A 9,776-nucleotide genomic window follows, 5' to 3' on the forward strand; every position below is an offset into this window, starting at 1 on the left:
TTTGTTGGATGCAAGTGGCCCTCGGCTTGGACTCTCTCCAGTATATATTAACAGCCTTTTACAGCAGCAGGACATGGGCTTTCACGGTCCCCCTGCTTTACCTGTGGCAGGTTCAGGTGTGATGTCGTATGCTGTGTCTGGGCTGATGAAGAGTTTTATGAAGAGTTTAGACTGGGTTTGTATAGGATAATATAGATAGAAATGATCCTGCCTTAGTGGATTGGACTGGATGACTTCTGGAAGTCCCTCCCAGCCCTACTTCATGATTCTGCAAAGTGTCTCATGGACCTGGATGCTGGTTTGGGTCCTGAGACCCTCACCAAGCTTACTTACCCAAGCAGGCACAAATCGTGCCATGGTTGGCTGAAGCAAGGGCAGATCCTCGAATGCAGTCCTACACAACAGCAGCTTTTGCATGACATTATTTAGCTCTGATGAATCTCCTGACCAGTTTGATGCTTACTCTCAGGAAACTATTAAATGAACCTCAGTGCCCCCTTAGTGCCCACCAAGCACTCGTGAGAAACAAGACAGTAACTGTGCAAGGTGTCTCCTCATTGCATCACAGGAGAGACTGGAGAACTCAGGCTGCTCTTCCCTTGCTGGGTCCCTGGACTCGTGAAGTGGCCATTGCTGGTCACCTGGAATCAGGTGGGAGAGTCACAGTCAACCCTGTCCTACATGTGGCACCTCTTGTCAGGATCACAGAAATCCCAGAGCAGCGGGGCTGGAAGGGACCTCCTGAGGTCACATCTAGACCAGTCCCTTGCCTGAGGCAGGATCAGCCCTTTTCTAAACCATCCCAGACACATCCACTGCCTCTGTGTAAAATTACTGTCCATCCTGAACCAGCAAAAGATGTCACACCCAAACCTGCCACAGGTAAAGCAAGGGGACCACAGCAGCCCATGTCTTGCTTCTGTTTCATATATGCTCAAGAAATCCCAGGAAGACGATGCAGGCTGGCAGGCTGGCCGTGCCAGTGATGCAAGCCTTTCACTTTGCCTCCCTGGATAGGTGACGCAAGGCTCAGGACAAGTAGAGAAGTGCTGGTCTCCAGCTGGGCTTTTGCTTCCCACTTTGTGGCTCAGGGCATGGGCTCACTGGCACAGTCAGTGTCGTCCTGTCCTCTCACATCTGGGCAGTCACAGGTCAGGATGAAGTCCCTCACCATGCTGCAAAATATGCTAAATCCCAAGGGCAGGACATGCAAGGGGTCTTTTGCTGAGACAACTAATATTAACTTTCCCTGGGCCATAAGACTCACAGTTAGCAAACAACATCCTTTATAAATATAGACATTTCCTTAATGAACACACTTTCCCCTTTCTCCTCCTGGCAGGCACTGTGCTTGGCTCTTAAAATATTCCTGACAAAGACTGGGTACCCGCTCTGCGCTGGCGATTTGTTCTGTTGGCTTCTGACCTACAAGCCTGAGCCCTGTTTAGACATTATCAGTGTAAATTCTACTCAGCCCCAAACAATTAATGTTTCCCCAGGCCCAGCACAAATTTAGGCACGTGTTTTTTCCTGCTTAGCAGGGCCTGGGAGTAGACTGAATAGAAAGGACCTGGTAACACATTTGTATGACAAAGAGGATCTCATTGGGAGCACATAAGAGAAGCAGCAACAGCAGCTCTTAATGCTGATAAGGAACTCTCTGAACTCCAGAGATAAGGATGGAAGGGAGGACAACAAAGTGCGGAAGCCTTTGATACTGCTGTGGGCCCCCAAATCAAAGCCAGCTCCCAGGCTGGGGCCCTGGCTTTGGGATGTGTTTTCGGGGGAAGTGTTTGTTTCTCACTGTGCTGGGAGTGCTTGGGCTGTCTCTGCACAGAGCACTGGCGCAAGGCTGTGGCTGCAATTTCTGCTGTCCCCGACTGGCAGAAACACAAAAATGCGGGGAAGAATTACCATGCTTGTCTCACTGAACTTATTGACATTTTGAAGGGCCCTTATAGCCTCGAGGCCACTTAAAATCCAAATGGAGCTGTCAGAAGGAACGACGGGCCCTTGCCAAGTTCAAAACACTGTCAAGTGGATAACGAACATGCAGCTTCCCCCGAGCACGCATAGAGTGGGCACGTCCCCGCTGCACTGCGTGGCAGAGATCGAGGGCAGAGCTCTCGCAGCTACGCAGCACAAATAGCGAGGCAAATGCTGAGCAATGGAGCAGCCCCTGCCCTGAACTGGCTCGCTGCCCTCCCAGGGAGCTCGGACGGGACTTGGGCCTCTGCTGGGAGCTCCAAGGATGGGCACAATGGGTAGAGCTCTGACCCTGCACCCATCGGTGGCCTGGGGCAAGTCACTCGGTGCTTCAGATTCCCTGGCTGTCAGGGAGCAATTGCAAAGCCCTCACCCACCCAGGAGAGCAATGGTGATGATCCGGTGGCTACTGCAGTTGAGGGGACCAAGGATGCTGTCTGCAGCACAGTCATAGGGGCCAAGGCTGCAGTGCCCCGCATGGTGGATGTGACCAAAGAGGCTGTCCAGGAGGGTGTGGAGATGACTAGATCTGCAGCAAGCAGCAGCTTAGATGCTGTAATGGGCTCATCCCTGGGCCGGAAGGATGTGAGTGGCTTGGATGTGGTGCTGGGGAAGTTGGAGCAGTGCGTGGACCGCTGCCTCCTCATAACGGATGAGGAGTTGGCTGCACTTGCCACCTCTGTGGAGGGGGCAGAGGTGGCTCTGGCAGAGCAGCAGCAGCAGCAGAGCTACTGTGTGTGCCTGGGCTCCCTCTCGACCAGCCTGCAGCAGCCATCCTCCCAGCACTGCCTGGGCAAGGTGAGGTGCACCAGGCAGAGTGCCCTGAAGGCCCGGGCCCGGCTGCAGCGAGCTGGAGACCTGACTGGTTCTGCCAAGCAGATGGGCTCGGACAGTGCACGACAGCCGGGAGACGCTGAAGCAGCTGTGGCTGGAGCAGCGCCAGGGCCAGCCAGGAAGCCATGAGGGGGACAGCACTCTGCAGCCTGGGGAGATGGGCTCCCAGGCTCTGTCCACCACCTAGGACCTCCTCCAGCACGTGGAGGCTGCCTGCCAAAGCCTGGTCCCCAGCGTCCAGGGCCTGCCAGCCAGCGTGCAGGAGCAAGTCCAGCAGGACTGCCAGCACCTGCAGGAGCTCCAGGCTGCTTTCTTCAGCACCCAATCCCCCCAGGAGCTGTCTGAGGGGCTCCTGAGCCAGAGCTGGGAGAAGACGGCTAAGGCCCGGGAGTGCCCGGATGCGCTGATGGAGTATGTGACTAGGAGCATGCCCCTCACCGGGATTGTGGGGCCTTTTGCTCCCGCTGGAGCCCCTGCAGAGCACGTGGAGGAGCCTGTCACAGAGGGGGAGTGGAGGAACTTGCAGGGGAAGAGACGGTGGAGCCCTAAAGTAGTGAACCCTCCCCACCGTGGGCATCTCCTGTGGCAGGAGAACCAGTTTTTGTTTAGGGGTTTGTATGTTCATTCAGGCATATGTCCACCCACGTGCAAGCCAGTTACCCTCACTTTGCCATCATTATTAATGCCCAATAGTGCAGACCTTGACCAAAACCATCCAAATGGGCTTAAAGGAAGGCAGGGCCATGTGGTGCAGTGAGTAAAGGGAGGCTGGCTCTGGTACTTCCTTGTATTCATGGCAGAGGTGCCATAGCTACGGGTCTTTAAGACTCATCATCCTAAGCCAGTGAATCACAGCCAGGGTGCCAGGGTGCCCTGAGGCACAGTGAAAGCCTTTTAAAGGTGTCACAGGGAGCTACAATACTAGCACTGTTAGGGACATCAACAGCTATACATGATTCACAAGATTTCAACTAGGAATCCAGAGTGGCAAAGGCCTGTTGTGGTCTGTCTGGGTTCTTTGCAACAGAAGAATCGCTCTAGCCTTTTTTTTTAGTCCAAAAACAAAGAAGCTCACCTTTTCCTTGAGTTGAAGGAGGGGGCCGCGAGCCTGCAAAGGTTGAGAACCGCCATTTGAAGCCCTATTTCCAAACAGGTGCCATGTGGCCAAACTCTGATCCACCGAGGCGACATTCTGCTTTTTCCTGGGCATCTAAGTGTCCGTGTTTGGTTGTCTACATGGATTTCTCAGTGCCAGAAATGCCACTTACACACAGGTTGGGATTCTCCTCTTGGCTGTGTAGCTCTGGGTGCATGGGCCTCCAGATTGGGCACACACACAGGTGAGAGAGAGAGAGATCCCACCCCCCCCATCTGCTGCCTTCTCTCTTGCCAATAGCTGAGTGCCAGGAGCTCTTATCTGGGAGGCGGGATGAGATGTCTTGGGCTAGAGGGGGGGCTCTCTCTGACTGCCTATCAGTGCTCTAGTGACCACACCACAGGTGAGCTATTAGCCGGGCTTGGACTGCTTTAAATTTAAGAAAGGCCGAGTTAGTATAAGTGAGGCTAAGGGAAGTAAGCAGTATCAAAGGAACTGAGTCACAGGGGAGAGAATCTTCTAGGAAAGGCAAGGTCAGCTCGAGAGCATTTAGACCCTGAGTAGTGAAGTTCAGGGTCTTTACACATGACTTTTAGGCAGCTCCTGGAGGTCTTAACCCCTGGATTGTCCACACACTAATGCCTGGAACTAGTTTTAAGCATGCTTTAGGAGACTTAACGTTACACCGCTCCAGGGCAGGTTCACCTCTGATCCGTGTTACTCAGCTTGTGTCCCATGTGTGGCCACTCCCCAGAAATGAGCTGCCCACTTGTAGTCCTCCCCCATCTCAGGATGCAGCATCCCCGCACCCGCCCTCCTGTTCTGCGGACAAATTTTACACCCCCTGAACGCTACTGCCCAGGGGGTGGTTGTGGCACCAAGCCAACTCCCCATTCTGCTCTGGGGGGTGTGATCTTCCCACCCCCAGGGGTGCAAACAGCCTGCTGAACACATGCCAACTAGCCAGGTTGCAGGGCATGGACGGGTCCGGGAGTGGGGCCTAGCAGGCGTGGAGAGGAATAAGGTAGGGCACCAGATTGAGTCTCCGTGAGCTAGGACTTCCTCCCCAGGGCAGGGGCAATAGTTCTCCCAAAAGCACCTTCCCTTACTGCTCCCATCTCCCAGCCACCCTGGGAAGCATGACCAGCACTCCCCACCCCAGCCCCTATTCCAGTTTATTAACACATGAGACTTTCTTTAATTTACTTTCACTTTATTTATTCTTTTTTTTTCACTTCTTTTTATTTTACCCTTCAGTGACTGACTTCATTTGACCACCCTTCTCCACTTTCCACCTCCCATTTTGTTACCCACTCCGATCCCATTAACTCTCTACCTCCCAGCTTGATGTCCTGTGCCTTCCCTGCAGCCCCTGTCCTCCCCCCCTGCAACCTAGAGGCGGTCCTCACTCTCTGGTCCTGTAGTGGCAACTCACAGCTATAGCTCCTAGCCAGCCCCCTCCTCGCCAGCCCTCTAGTGCAGTGGTTCTCAACTTTTCATACCAGGACCCATTTGCAAAAATCAATGGCTTGTCTTGACCCACATGGCCCTTCCCTCCTCACCATGCTGCACCCTCGGTGCTCGGCCACTTTCCCTCAGTGCCAGCAGGCACCTGCCTCCTCCACACACCCTTCCCTTCTACACACGTACCCTCACACACATGCACACACTGTCCCCCTGGGCCCTCCAGTCCCCACTCCCCATACACTTACCTTCATCCATCTGCAGGGGCTGGTCCCATGCCTGGCTGCATGCTGGCTACACCAGCAGCCCCTTGCAGGCAGGAAACCTGTGCTTTCACACATTTTTGGGGCACTTGTTTGTGACCCTTTGAAATATTCTTGTGACTCACTTTGGGGTCGCAACCCATGGGTTGAGAAACGCTCCTGTAGTAGCAAGTCACAGCTATGCAGGCCAGGGACAGTCAGGGAAGATTTGTAGCCTTAAGGTGTGGCTGCTTCAGACTTGAGCCAGCATCGACACTGGTCAACATTTGAGCAGCTCGAAGTGCAGTGTGTAACAAGGTCCTCAGTTTGTTCTAGGCTGAGCACACTGTGATACAAGGTCTTCATGACCTCAGCTGCCTTGTCTTTGATCAAGCGCTTGGTAAGTCCTGTTTGGAGAATGGGAGTGAAAAGGGGATTGGCAGTGTGCTTTGGCATGTCTTCCTGAGGTTCTTGTCTGCAGATGTATGAAAATCCAGACTGAGGGTCTCCAGTCGTCCACCCTGGGTGCTGATGTCAGCTTGTAGGGATGGGTAGTTCTCCTTGACATAGAGAGCTACACCTCCGCCCCTTTTGTCCACTTGATCCTTCCTGTACAAGGTATAGCTGTCTATACCCGTGGCCTGGTCATGGCTGGAGTCCCACCAGGTCTCTGTTATCCCTATGACCTCATAATTATTTGTGCTGAGCAGGAGGACGAGTTCCTCCTGTTTATTTCCCAAGCTCCTGGCATTCGTGTACAGGCAGGCAGGTATCCCCCTGGGGGCCCTTGCCTTGCCTGCAGCTTGCTCTAGGGCTGGGCTCCATTAAGTGCCTGGCCTGCTGGCTTTGCAAGGGTTGCTCAGCGGGCCAACAGTGGTGGTAGACCCCTGTCCCACAGCGGGCTTAGTTTAAAGCCCGGTGGAGCAGATCAGCCAATCTGGCTGAGAAGAGCCTCCTCCCCAGGGGGGAGAGGTGGAGGCCATCTCTTCCCAGCAGCTCGCTGCCTCTCTCGCCAAAGAGCGGGCTGTGGTCATGGAAGCCGAAGCCTTCCCGATGACCCCAGCGCCGCCGTCTTTGGATCCTCCTGGATCCTCCTCTCCCTCCTCCAGGAGGGACAAAGGACAAAGTCCAAATCCCTCAGCCCGTAGCCCGAAACAGGAAGAATCGAGGAAGACACCACCTGCGCTCCCAACCCCATAAGCCCTAAAATGGAGATCTCTCTGTATCTGGGCTATAATAACAGTTAATATCAGAGCGATCTTTATTCCTTTGTGTTTAGGAAATCAGGAAGCTCAGAGATCTGTGTACTTGAAGTGTTTATATCTTGCTCCAATTTTTTTTTTTTTTAATTTGGTGTATAGCTTACCCATTCTCTGTGATCAGCATCTGTTTTCAGGAGGATACCACCCTTCCCCTTTTTATCTTTCTGCTTTGAAGCAGATAAAATGGTTTTTGAGCAGAAGCAAAAATCCTATGCAATCTTCACACTAGCAAGCAACATTTCCTTTAAAGTAAGCAGTAGCATTTTATTCTGTAATCTTTTCATTCTGGGTTGTGTTTTCCAGCCCTGTATAGGCTACAATCCAAAGACAAAGTCAAAAATTGCAAAAGCCCCCATTTCCAAAAACTGGCTGGAAAATCGCCACGATAAGCCACAATCCAAAAATACACCCAGTGTTAAATTAAGCTTTACTGCTCTTGAAACGTACATTAAGACACACAGAGATGAGGTGGAATAATACCCTCTCCAAAACTTTTAAACTCCAAAAACATTTGGAATATATTCTGTAAAGAATTTAAAACTATTCAAAAAAGAGAAGTCAAAACCCCCAAAAGAAGCAGATGCTGCATGGATATTTTGCTTACCTCTTGTAGGACACTAACTAAGAAGTTGGGTCATAAAATACAGGAATTAGCTGTTGTTCAAAACCAAATTCAGGACTTGCAAACTCAAGCTTCAGATTTACAGAGATCTGCTAAGGAAACAACTCACCAGGTAAAGCTTAGCCTGAGTCACGCTTTAGAAGCATTTCAGAATGCTAACAATATTGCTAGGAGGCAGATACAGCTGCTAATTAAAATATACCTCTTGTGTCTTATTTTATTTCTTCTTTCTTATAGAAAACTGCTGAGAATTCTGCCCTAAAGTCATGTGAGAGGCAAGGATCTTTGTAGGTAATGAACTGGTCTTAACTGATGAAGAAAGCTTTGCATCTCAAAGTTTGTCTAACTTTATGCCAGCCGTGCAGTTGGTCCAATAAAAGATAGCACCCGCAAAGATCCTGGCACCTCACAATTCCTGGATCATCTGCTCTACAACCTCACTCCAACAGTCCCTAAATCAGGCACTTATCACTGCAAAACCTCCAGTCCCACCAAAACCTGATTGGCTTTTCCGTATAATCAGAAAATCCCTCTGTGGAGATACCCCTGCCCCCAAATCGTACATGTGGTGGCAATGCTAAGTGTTACTGAACAGCAAACAGAGCACAAGAAGAAGATACCATGGGGTGATTCACCTGCACCAGCACATAACTGAGAAAGAGATAGGAACTGCTACAAAACACAGTGAAACAGGGACAAAGTGTGGGCCCGGCAAGCTGAGCCCAGCAGCATCCCTCCCCTGCTTCTCTTGAGTTATGGTTGCTAATATGCAACCTTTAATGAGCGGACAGGTCAGGATCCATGTCTGCTCTAACACTGTGGAAAAAATAAGCCATGCTTTCTTTCCCAGGGTACCAAACTGCTATTACTGCAAAAGGAAAAAAAAATTTCAAAGCCTATCACAATAGTTAAGCTTGCTGTAGTCCAGGGGGACTACAAGTAGCTGCCCGGCAAACGCTAAATCAGTGATTCTCTACCAGGCTGCCACAGCACTGTGGCTGCTGTGAGACCCTTTTCAGACTGCTCTGCAGTATCAGCACTGTTAGGTGTGCAGACACTGATACGACGCACAAGATAGAAAGCTTTGGTGACCCTTTGTTCCTATGGGTTTGCTGTTTGTTTGCCTGTCTCTCCCAGCAATGATCCATTCCCTGTTCTCTCCCCTCTCTTCCCCTCCCCCTTGTCTAATGCATATCCTTTCACAGCATCTGAAGTTGAAGACGCTCCAACCTTATCTCACTTCTATATCCACTCATATTCCGGTTTCCTCATATTCTCTTGACAATCAATTACTGAAATCTCTTCAAATTGTCTTCAATACCCAAGGAAGTTAATTGGGTGCTTTAACCAACTAGAATAGATACCTTCCTGTTATGCATTCTCTGTATTGTGTATCCTTTATTGGCTAGTGATATTTATATCTGGAGATTTTTAATAAAGTTTGCTTTTGCACTCAGTCTGCTGAAGGACTTGCTTTGGTGGGAACAGGAGCTGTCCACATTTCCAAAATTCGTTTGTTCGTTGGTTCATTTATTCATTCATTCGAGTTATATGTTATTGCTCAGGTCTGCCTCAGCCTGCATTTTGAGGGGAGGCTTCAGAAAAGCAATTCAACCATTTCTGGAATAGGCACAGGGGCACTCCCTACACCTCCTCCACACACACACTCCCTGGATGGGCTCTCTCATGCAACTCCAGCATTACACCATCTCTGACGCCAGCCCAGGAGAAGCTGGTGCAGTAGATGAGACCCTGGCCCCTGGTTGCAGAGCCAGGTCAAACAAAGAGAGCACTAACCCATCCTTTCCCAGTGTACAAGAAAGTCATGGAAATGGAGGCATCCAAACTTTATTATAAAACAGGCACGTTTATCCCAGAAACACTGCAAAACAACTGCAGGCCTGTTACACTTGCCAATGTTAATTTTATCCCCCAGGCCCTGAGTGAAAATGTCGACCACCTCCGGGCAGTGTGAGGGGCCCTGGAACCTGACAGAACCAGGTCCCAGATGAGGGAGATACCTTTTGTTTCCCAGTGAAACTCCAGGCTGCTTTGGCCAAGGCTGATGCCCCTGGCAGCTGACTTCCACATGCTTCGTGGTGCTTGCTGAAGACTTGTTCCTGGGATCTTTGACTGCTGTCTGCATTGGAGTTGTTGGTTGTAGCTGTGTGGTCTAAGGACATAGGCAGGCAAGGTTCTTTAGGTAAATGTGATATCTTTTATTAGACCAACTAAATAGTTGGAAAAAAAATGTTCTTTATAAGCTTTCA

The 9,776-nt window shown here is 50.7% G+C and overlaps 1 pseudogene; it reads left to right on the top strand.

Annotated features, from left to right (window-relative positions):
* Window positions 1-858: 858 nt before the first annotated feature.
* On the top strand, window positions 859-9,481 carry LOC149861361 (perilipin-3-like; annotated as a pseudogene).
* Window positions 9,482-9,776: the final 295 nt, after the last annotated feature.

Source organism: Crocodylus siamensis, chromosome 6 (genome assembly GCF_052110815.1).
Source record: "Crocodylus siamensis isolate JL-2025a chromosome 6, ASM5211081v1, whole genome shotgun sequence".
Taxonomy (NCBI): Eukaryota; Metazoa; Chordata; order Crocodylia; family Crocodylidae; genus Crocodylus; species Crocodylus siamensis.